Genomic DNA, 9,297 nt, shown 5'->3' on the forward strand with positions numbered 1-9,297 from the left:
GATGGGACAATCTCTATACGATTAGTGATGGGACAAGCTCTGTATGGTTAGTGATGGAACGAACACTATTCGATTTGTGATGGGACAAACTCTGCAGGATTAGTTGAGCGCCGAACTGAATGACTGACTAGTAGACGTTCCACGCCTGCTTCCATATCACAGACCAGAAATAAAACTACGGTGGGGCGAAAACCTGAGGTCCCGCGTGCACAAAAACGCTTGGCAGTTGGAATTCGAAATAAGAGTAGACCATAGTACATGTATATGCAAATTTTCCTTTTATGGCGTATGCTCGTTCTCATTTTCCCAATCGGTGCCGTAAAATAGAACGGTAAAACCTAGTCCATTTCGTGTCGTTTCTGTTCCTTTTATTAGAATGTGATAGTGTAATCCCTCCATTGTGCGCACATCAACTATTCTTTTAAACCAATAAAAAAAGGAGCGACCTGACAATCTAACGTTATTACAGTGACATACTTGTCTCGAGTGTCAAGTCGTCTAATATTGTGTTTGTTTTATGGCTTATTGAGTTTCACGTCACGTCACATCAACGTCACGAAAAGGTCAAGGGTGCTACAGTAGTCAAGTTTGTCAAGTTTCAATCATTCGCTGTTCCGTCATTTGATATCTTGACCTAGTTAATAAGACATTTTGCGTAAATACGTTCAAAGTCGGAATACGCTATGAGGGAAATGTTGCCCGTTTTGAACCGTTTTTATTCCCAAATATTTCAAAAACAAAAGCTTAAAGATACATTATGGGAGATTAGATAAAGAGCTGGTAGCTCTCACTATAATAGTTAAAAACTAGATAATATTAGGCGTAGCCTCGATCATCATTACTAAAGTCGGTAAGATAAAAAACATATTCTCGATTATCCACATTTCGATTTAATCATCAATGAACGTTGACCAGCAGATCGGATTCCAATCCAGTAAATATCGCAGGCTAGCGATGCCATCGAGAGTTGATTATGGTCTGTATAAGTTCATTAATGTCTATTTAATAATTTAGATAGCATTTCAGGCCCCAAAAAAGATCCGCAATAGGCAGATTTAGCTCTTGCATAATGTATGTTTAATTGAATCAAATGATGGTTTGACGTTCTGCCGATATCTTGGGAACCACCAGGAGATTCCTTTGTTTCGATTTCAATCTCTGACCAGGAATAACAAATAGTCGTTCAGATGACAAGAAAACCCGGGGCCACGTGTACAAATTGGCATGCACGTAAAATAACCGTTGGCAGTTAAATTTCGATATTCATATATAAGAGTAGGCCGTGGTGCCTCTGTACGGGCAAGATTTCCTCATAGTACACTGTATGACGTTTGTCCGTCTTCATTAGCCCAGTCGGATCAGAACCCCAATTCGGTTTATTTCTATTCATTTTAAACTATTGAAGGGGTGCGGCGAATGGTTAGCACTTGTGCGTTGTATCATAAAGTCTGTCATTGAGTCAACTGGCGTGGCAAGTACGGTTGTACGTGGCAAGGAGTAGGGACGCCTGTCCAACCTCGTGGGTTTTCTCCGGGACCTTCTGTGTCCTCCCACTGCTAAGACCCCTACGCGCAAGCGAATTATTGAAATTAAATTGAAACATATCTTAGACCCGAAATAACCTAGTTTGTGTCGAGTGGATGCTAAACCTCATTTAAAGTTCATATTTTAGCGCAATAAAACATATCTTACTTTTTCTGAAATTTCTTAAAGATACATTATGTAAGATTTAGATAAAGAACTAGCCATTCTTGCTATAATAGTTCGAAAGTAGATGATGTAAAATGAATAATTTGAATATTTCATTCAAATTACTCTATTGCGAGCGAAGATATTAGCCTTTGAAGGTTTGACAGACGTGTGCAATAATTTCAACAACCGTACTGGTTGATCGAAGCTAAGTCTCGGTCCTCCATATTTGATTAAATCAAAGAATCGCTGAACCATTCTAATCTATTTAATATCGGAGTAATCTGATGCCATCGAGAGTTGATTAAGGCCTGGATCAGTTAATTAATGTCTACATGTAATTAATACTTTAGAAAACATTTCAGGCCTAAAGAAAGACCTGCAATAGGCAGATTTAGCTCTTGCATAATGCCACACACGCATTCCTAAATCTGTAAATGTAAATGTACCCTCACTGAACCATTGCTGCAAAAACCACAAACCAGATCAATAAATCTAAGCATTTCATGTTTTCCATCAGAAAACAAAAGAAAATATTTTTAAAAAAATAGAAAATCAATATGGAGAAGTTCTACGAGATCGATAGTAATTATCAATCAATTGAAAAAACAATGGAGCAATCTTTCTATTCAACCATAATGTCATAAAGATTTCAAGATCTTATCTAGAAAACAAGGTCGGGATTTCTCACATCGATGGATGATACATAACAATTTTTTATTATCTATCCATTAAATCCATTGCAGTGTACTTCTTTTAATTAATGAGAGAGGTAGATATATATTGTAACATTGAAAATGCGCCATATTTGTAAATAGACACATATTTAAATGTCAACAACACCTATACAAATAAAATTCCAAAATTTTCCCGTTTTATAAAATGTCGTTGACATAACAACCCCCCCCCCCCCAAAAAAAAAAAAAAATCGAAAACCATTTTATCAAAAAATACGTTTCTCGACTTAATAGTCAATAAGTAACAATGGGCCATTAATTTCATTAATTATCTTAATCTATCCCTAGATTAGTTTTCACTCATTGTTCACATATACTATTCAAAAAAAGTAGGGGATATTTGATTTTTAATTGTTATTAAAGTCACCTAATGAAACTGACGAAGAAACAAATGACAAAATGAAATGAAGTTCACATTCATCGATTTATTCCAAATGATCGTTAGACTAAGTAAGGCACAGACTGACCATTATAAGGGTAAAATGATACCCGGGGTCAAACAGCAAAGTTACCACAGCATCACAACCAAGTCAGTAACGGGTAAATCCTCCTCTGTTTGCCAAACAAGCATTGATCCGACGTGGCATACTCCTAATGAGACGTCTAAGGTCATTTTGGTCCAGATTGTCCCATTCCTGTTGCAACGCAGCAGCAAGTTCTTGGACATTGGCAGGACGTTGTTGACGTTGACGTAACCTCTGTCCATGCATGTCCCAGACATGCTCGATGGGGGAGAGGTCGGGACTCAGTGCTGGCCAAGGTAATGTGGTGATGTTCTGTTGTTGGAGGTAACCTGTAACGATCCTGGCCCTGTGACATCTTGCGTTGTCATCCTGGAAGATGAAACGGCGGCCATGACGTCGTGCGAACGGCACAACATATACTGCCAAGATGTTGTCCCGGTAGTACTGGCCTGTAACACGCCCTGCAACAACATGTAAAGCCGTTCTTCCAGCAACAGTGATGCCTCCCCACACCATAACAGAACCACCCCCAAATCGATCATGTCTGATGACGTTAACGTCTTGGAAGCGCTCGTTTCGACGACGCCACACCCTCCTACGTCTGTCCAAAAAATCAACAGTGAACCTTGACTCATCTGAAAACATCACATTGCTCCAGCGTCGATTATCCCAGTGGTGACGATCCCCACACCAACGACGTCTTGCCTGAATGTGATGATCTCTCAAACAAGGGATCACGCGAGGACGTCGGGCGCGAAGGTGACCCCTATGCAGTCGATTCCGAATCGTCTGGCCACTCACTCTCACACCAGTGTCTGTTTGAAGACGAGCGCTGATCTGATTTGCTGTGATGACACGATTTCTCAAGGCCAAGGTACGGATAAATCGATCCTGGGCTTGAGTTGTCGCCCTTGGTCGACCTGAGCGTGGTCTGTCCTGTACAGATTGTGTATCACGGTATCTGGACCATAGCCTGCTTATGACAGACTGAGAAACATTCATCGTCCGCGCCACAACCGCCTGTGTTGTGCCGATCTGTAGCATGCCAAGGGCACGTAACCTTTCATTTTGGGTAAGCCGACGCATATCAAAATTTGTTTTCTGGTCACTAAAACAATAAAACTGATGTTTCCACCCTGGAATTCAATGCCACAATGACTGTAACATTCAAAGTCAGAGTCGTGCAAATCTTGGGTTGGACCCCCATGATGATCCCAAGCATCACCTGCATTCCATGCGGTAGCTATTGGTGCGTTTGGGCGTCACATGTAACTGGAAATGTTTCTTCTGTTAGGTTCTATAGTGACTTTTTTCGTAGTCATTTGCATATTTTAGTATTATGCCCCCAAAATCAAATATCCCCTACTTTTTTTGAATAGTATCTATTTGAATGTTTTTTCTTACATTGAATCTCACCTCTGACATTCAACTACTTATATGTTTATATTTTTTCACCGGTTGTTATCTGATAGAAGATGCTATATGTTAAATGTTAATCGCTGCAAAAATTATTCGCTTACGTTTCAATAATTGAAGAAAAACTTCATCACGACAGGCGTGAAGAACCTTTCGATTCCCCGGTTGTACGTGACAAGGAGTAGGGTCGCCTGTCCAGCCCCGTGGGTTTTCTTCGGGTCCTCCAATTTCCTCCTACTGCTAAAGACCCCTACGAATTATTGAAATAAAATTGAACCATGTGTTAGTCCCGAAATGACCTAGTTGTCTCAAACGGACGTTACCCCCCCCCCCCTCTCTCTCTCTCTCTCATAGATTAAACCTGTAAATGATGTCCCACAGTAGAATAGACAGACGCTAGTGACGTGATATCCCACGGGTTAAAATACAGATCATTCTTTGGCGTTGTTGTACATTTATATTAAATAATGTACGACCAACTTCCCAACTGTAAATTATTTTATAGTTGATGAACTGTCGGGACTAATAGTTGACTAATAGTGTCTGTACTGCGAGCTGTTTAATGGAGAGAGAGAGAGAGAGAGAGAGAGAGAGACAGAAAAAAAATTGGGTTTAACGTCCACTCAACACAAACTAGGTCATTTCTGGACTAGCACATGGTTCAATTTCATTTCAATACTTCGCTTGTGCGTAGGGGTCTTTAGCAGTGGAATGAAAACCCATGGGGTTGGACAGGCGACCCTACTCCTTGTCACGTACAACCGGGGAATCGAAACCGCGCCACATGACTCAATGACAGATCTTGTGATCCAACGCGCAAGGGTTAACCATTCGGCCACCCAACCCCTATACAGCCCTTGGATTTACGTCCTCGTACAGTATCCATTACCTAAACGTCGCGAAAGTCGATCATTAAACCGCACATAATAGACAGTCGCGAGAACAGACGTGTATACGTAACATGCATTTAGGCTATAAATAAGAAAAAACAAATTTATCCTTCCCGGACTCTGATTTATACCTAATCTAAAATTAATCACGTTTCATTTATTTATTTCCAATGAGAGAGAGAGAGAGAGGGAGAGAGAGAGAGACTAACATGGTTCAATTTTATTTCAACAATTCGCTAGCGCGTAGAGGTCTTTTGACACTGAGGGGAAACACCGCGAGGTTGGCCAGGCGACCCTACTCCTTGCCACGTACAAGTGGGAAATAGAAACCGCACCATTTGACTCAATGACAGACCTTATGATCAAACACACACGCGTTAAGCATTCGGCCACCCAACCTTTCCCAATGAACTATAATATATAAAGGCAAGATATAAATAAAGCGTTTAATGCGTGTCCCTGCACTGTGGATGTATTCGAAACAAGATTTCAATGGCCGTCGGTATTAGCCCCAGTTTGGACCGAGGAGAACACGGGGATTTCCCCCTTGTGAATGTTGCTCTGATGCTGTTTGAATCGGAAAAAATAAGGTTCATCTTGTCCTCTTTCCAAATACAAAAGTTAGTTGTGAAAACAGACCTCCCCCTCCCCCTCCACCACCACTCCCGCTTCCGAACTGATCTAGACTTCCTGTGTTAAGAAGCGCTAATTAATGCGCGTTAAAAGACGTGTACCAACATTAAATAGTGTTAAATATGGATGTTTTGAGTGCGAGAAGACAACATGGTGGAGAACGGCGAGTGCAAAAACCTGCACGACCCTGTCGTTAACCAACTAGGACTCGGTAGCGTTGTGAATATTGATGAAGTTATTTAATTACACCCAGAGGACGGCGGAATCTGATATTACATCCAAACGTATATAAACAGATGTCGTACATTTCTATAATAACCTTGTATCTGACCTTCAGTGAGAGAGAGAGAGAGAGAGAGAGAGAGAGAGAGAGATGGGGTTTAACGTCCACTCGACACAAACTAGGTCATTTCGGGACTAACATATGGTTCAATTTTATTTCAATAATTCGCTTGCGCGTAGGGGTCTTTAGCAGTGGGAGGAAACCGGAGGAACCGGAGAAAACCCACGAGGTTGGACAGGCGACCCTACTCCTTGTCACGTACAACCGGGGATTCGAAACCACGCCAGTCGACTCAATGACAGACTTTATGATACAGCGCGCGCACGCTAACCATTCAGCCATCCACCCCCCCCCCCCAGTGAGAGGTGGGAAGAGAGAGAGAGAGGGGGGGGGGGGGGTACCATGCACTGACTAGATCATTTCTAAACTAACAATTAGTCTAATTGCGCGTAGGGGTCTTTAGCAGAGGGAGGTAACCGCTGGACGCGAAGAAAACCCATGAGTTTTTCACACACGACCCTACTACTTGTCACGTACAAGCGGGACATCGAAACCACACTACTTGACAGACCTTATGATTTCACGCGCACGCGTTAAACCACTAGACCACCCAATCCCGAGAGTTAAGTTTAAGATATCCTAAAGGTCCAAAAACGAGGTCCCGTGCACATATTGGAGTGGGCGTAAAAGAACAGATGTCCGTTGGAATTCGAAACAAGATTAGGATTTCCGGGCAAAATTTCCCTCATAGCACACGGTATGGCGTATGCCAGTCTTCATTAGCCCAGTAGGAGCAGAACAGCAGGATGTTAAACCCTATTTCATTTTTATATTGAAGTGCGCGTACAACAAACCCTGACATAATTCGAAACAAGAGTAGGTCGTAGTGTCGGTGTCCGGGCAATATTTTCCCTTATAGCACACTGTATGGCGTGTGCCAGTCTTCATTAGCCCAGTAGGTGTAGTAGGTCGTTAAACCCCCAGTCATTTTTCCATTATTGTTTGGGGGACTGGAAGGCCGAATGGTAAGCACATGCGCGATGTATCATAAGGTCTGCCATTGAGTCAACTGGCGTGGTTTCGATTCTCTGGTGTACGTGACAAGGAGTAGGGTCGCCTGTCCAACTTTGTGCGTTTTCTCCGGGTCCTCCGGTTTCCTCCCACTGCTAAAGACCCCTACGCGCAAACGAATTATTGAAATAAAATTGAACCATGCGTTAGTCCCAAAATAACCTAGATTTTGTCGATTAGACGTTAAACCTCTCTCTCTCTCTCTCCCTCTCTCTCTCTGTCTGTCTCTCTCTCTCTCTCTCATTATTGTTTTGGTCTCTGTAGTATATATAGGAAATACAGTCGGTGTAAAACAGTGACATTATGTTTTGAATAATGATGAGTATTTGATTACTCGGGGAATAAAAACTGTTATCGAGATTATCCGGGCAAACGTGTCTAGAAATGGAAATGTATTCGACCTTTTCCAGGTTTCAATATGACAAACATCCGCTCAGAAAGAAAAAAAAAGACAAATTAGCGCCAGTTAGCTTTTGGGAATTCTAACTGTTAATTTTTAAGTTGGTCACACATTTGTGTTGCTAACAAGAAAAAGATTTGATCGTTTTTAATGCAAAATTAACAAGAGAGGGAGAGGGGGGGGGGGTGAGGAGGGGGGGTGAGGAGAGGGGGGGGGGTGGTGAACGTCCACTCATACAAACTAGGTCATTTCGGGACAACATATGGTTTAATTTTTTTTTAATAATTCATTTGCGCGTAGGGGTCTTTAGTAGTGGGAGGACACCGGAGGACCCGAAGAAAACCCACGAGGTTTGAAAGGCGACCCTACTCCTTGTCACGTACAACCAGGGAATCGAAACCACGCCAGTTGACTCAATGGCAGATCTTATGATACAGCGCGCACGTGTTAACCATTCGGTCATCCCCCACCCCCACAGACTGTAGATCAACATAGATTAATATGAATTTTAATTCTTGGAAAGTCTCTGTCCTGGGTCAAAAGCTTTCTACAACGATTATCGTTGGTGATGCTGACTAAAACATATGTTGTTGAATGAGAGACAATCTGAAATTTATTATAATCCTTGAGTCAGGGGCTAAGTGACAGGGTCGCAATATCGAGCTTCGAGTCATGGTTTTGAGATTTTGCGCCCCCCTTGCATTTTTGTTCCCCCTCGCAAATGGCAAAATAGCACACGATTTCAATGCGGTTTTCAACATTATAATCATTATCATAATGTTTAACCAATGTCAAACATTATACCGAGGGTCAGATATGCTTAAAATGGACTCTAGTATGTACCACACAGCCCCCCCCCCCCAGCAGGCCACATCAGGACCAACACATGGTTCAGACGTTATGATACAGCGCACACGTGCTAACTATTCGGCCACCAACCCCCAAGGTTTATCATGGAAGTCTTGAGATATACACAAACGGGGAGTGGCATACTATAAGTAAACATGCAACTTTCCACCCTACACTTCAACCTATTTTTTCCAACCTCTTAACTCTAGTATCCTTCCTCCCCATGGAACCAACCTCTCAACTCTCGTATTCTTCACCTCCAACCTCTTAACTCTAGTATCCTTCCACCTCCAAATCACGAAGATTCATGAAACCCTGGTCTTCGAATCTACCCCAAAAAGTCAACAAAAGTCATCATGCAAATGAGAAAGGGAGAGAGAAAACTATCAATATTGTGGTAAATATGCATTCACATAGCTCCATATTTTTGTAAACCAAATATGGTCAACGGACATGTGACGTCAGTGGATATCTTGAAAGTTTCAAATGGCCGCGGTGACCGCCCTTAATACTTTTATAATTGTGATGTGACGGCCTCTGTATAGAACTTTCACAGTCCCCGCCATTACTTGTTTTTTTTGTCCGCTAATATACGATCTGTTTGGGTGATCGATTCTCAATATGATCAATATGGCGAACTATTCTTGAAGATAAGACGGTAGCTGTAGAGAAGATATTGGGCGTGAGATTTCTATATGGTGTTTACGAGTCAAGTGTGTAAATTCTCTTTACTGGAGTTCACTGTTTATAAGTGTGTAATTTCTACACGTTATCTAGGCGAACGCACACCATACTAACAAATCACTTGGCTCTTTTGATGCTTGACAGACAAGAGTCAAGACTTGAGGTCGGGTTCTATTTGGTC

The sequence above is a fragment of the Patella vulgata genome, chromosome 5, assembly GCF_932274485.2.
Source record: "Patella vulgata chromosome 5, xgPatVulg1.2, whole genome shotgun sequence".
Taxonomy (NCBI): Eukaryota; Metazoa; Mollusca; class Gastropoda; family Patellidae; genus Patella; species Patella vulgata.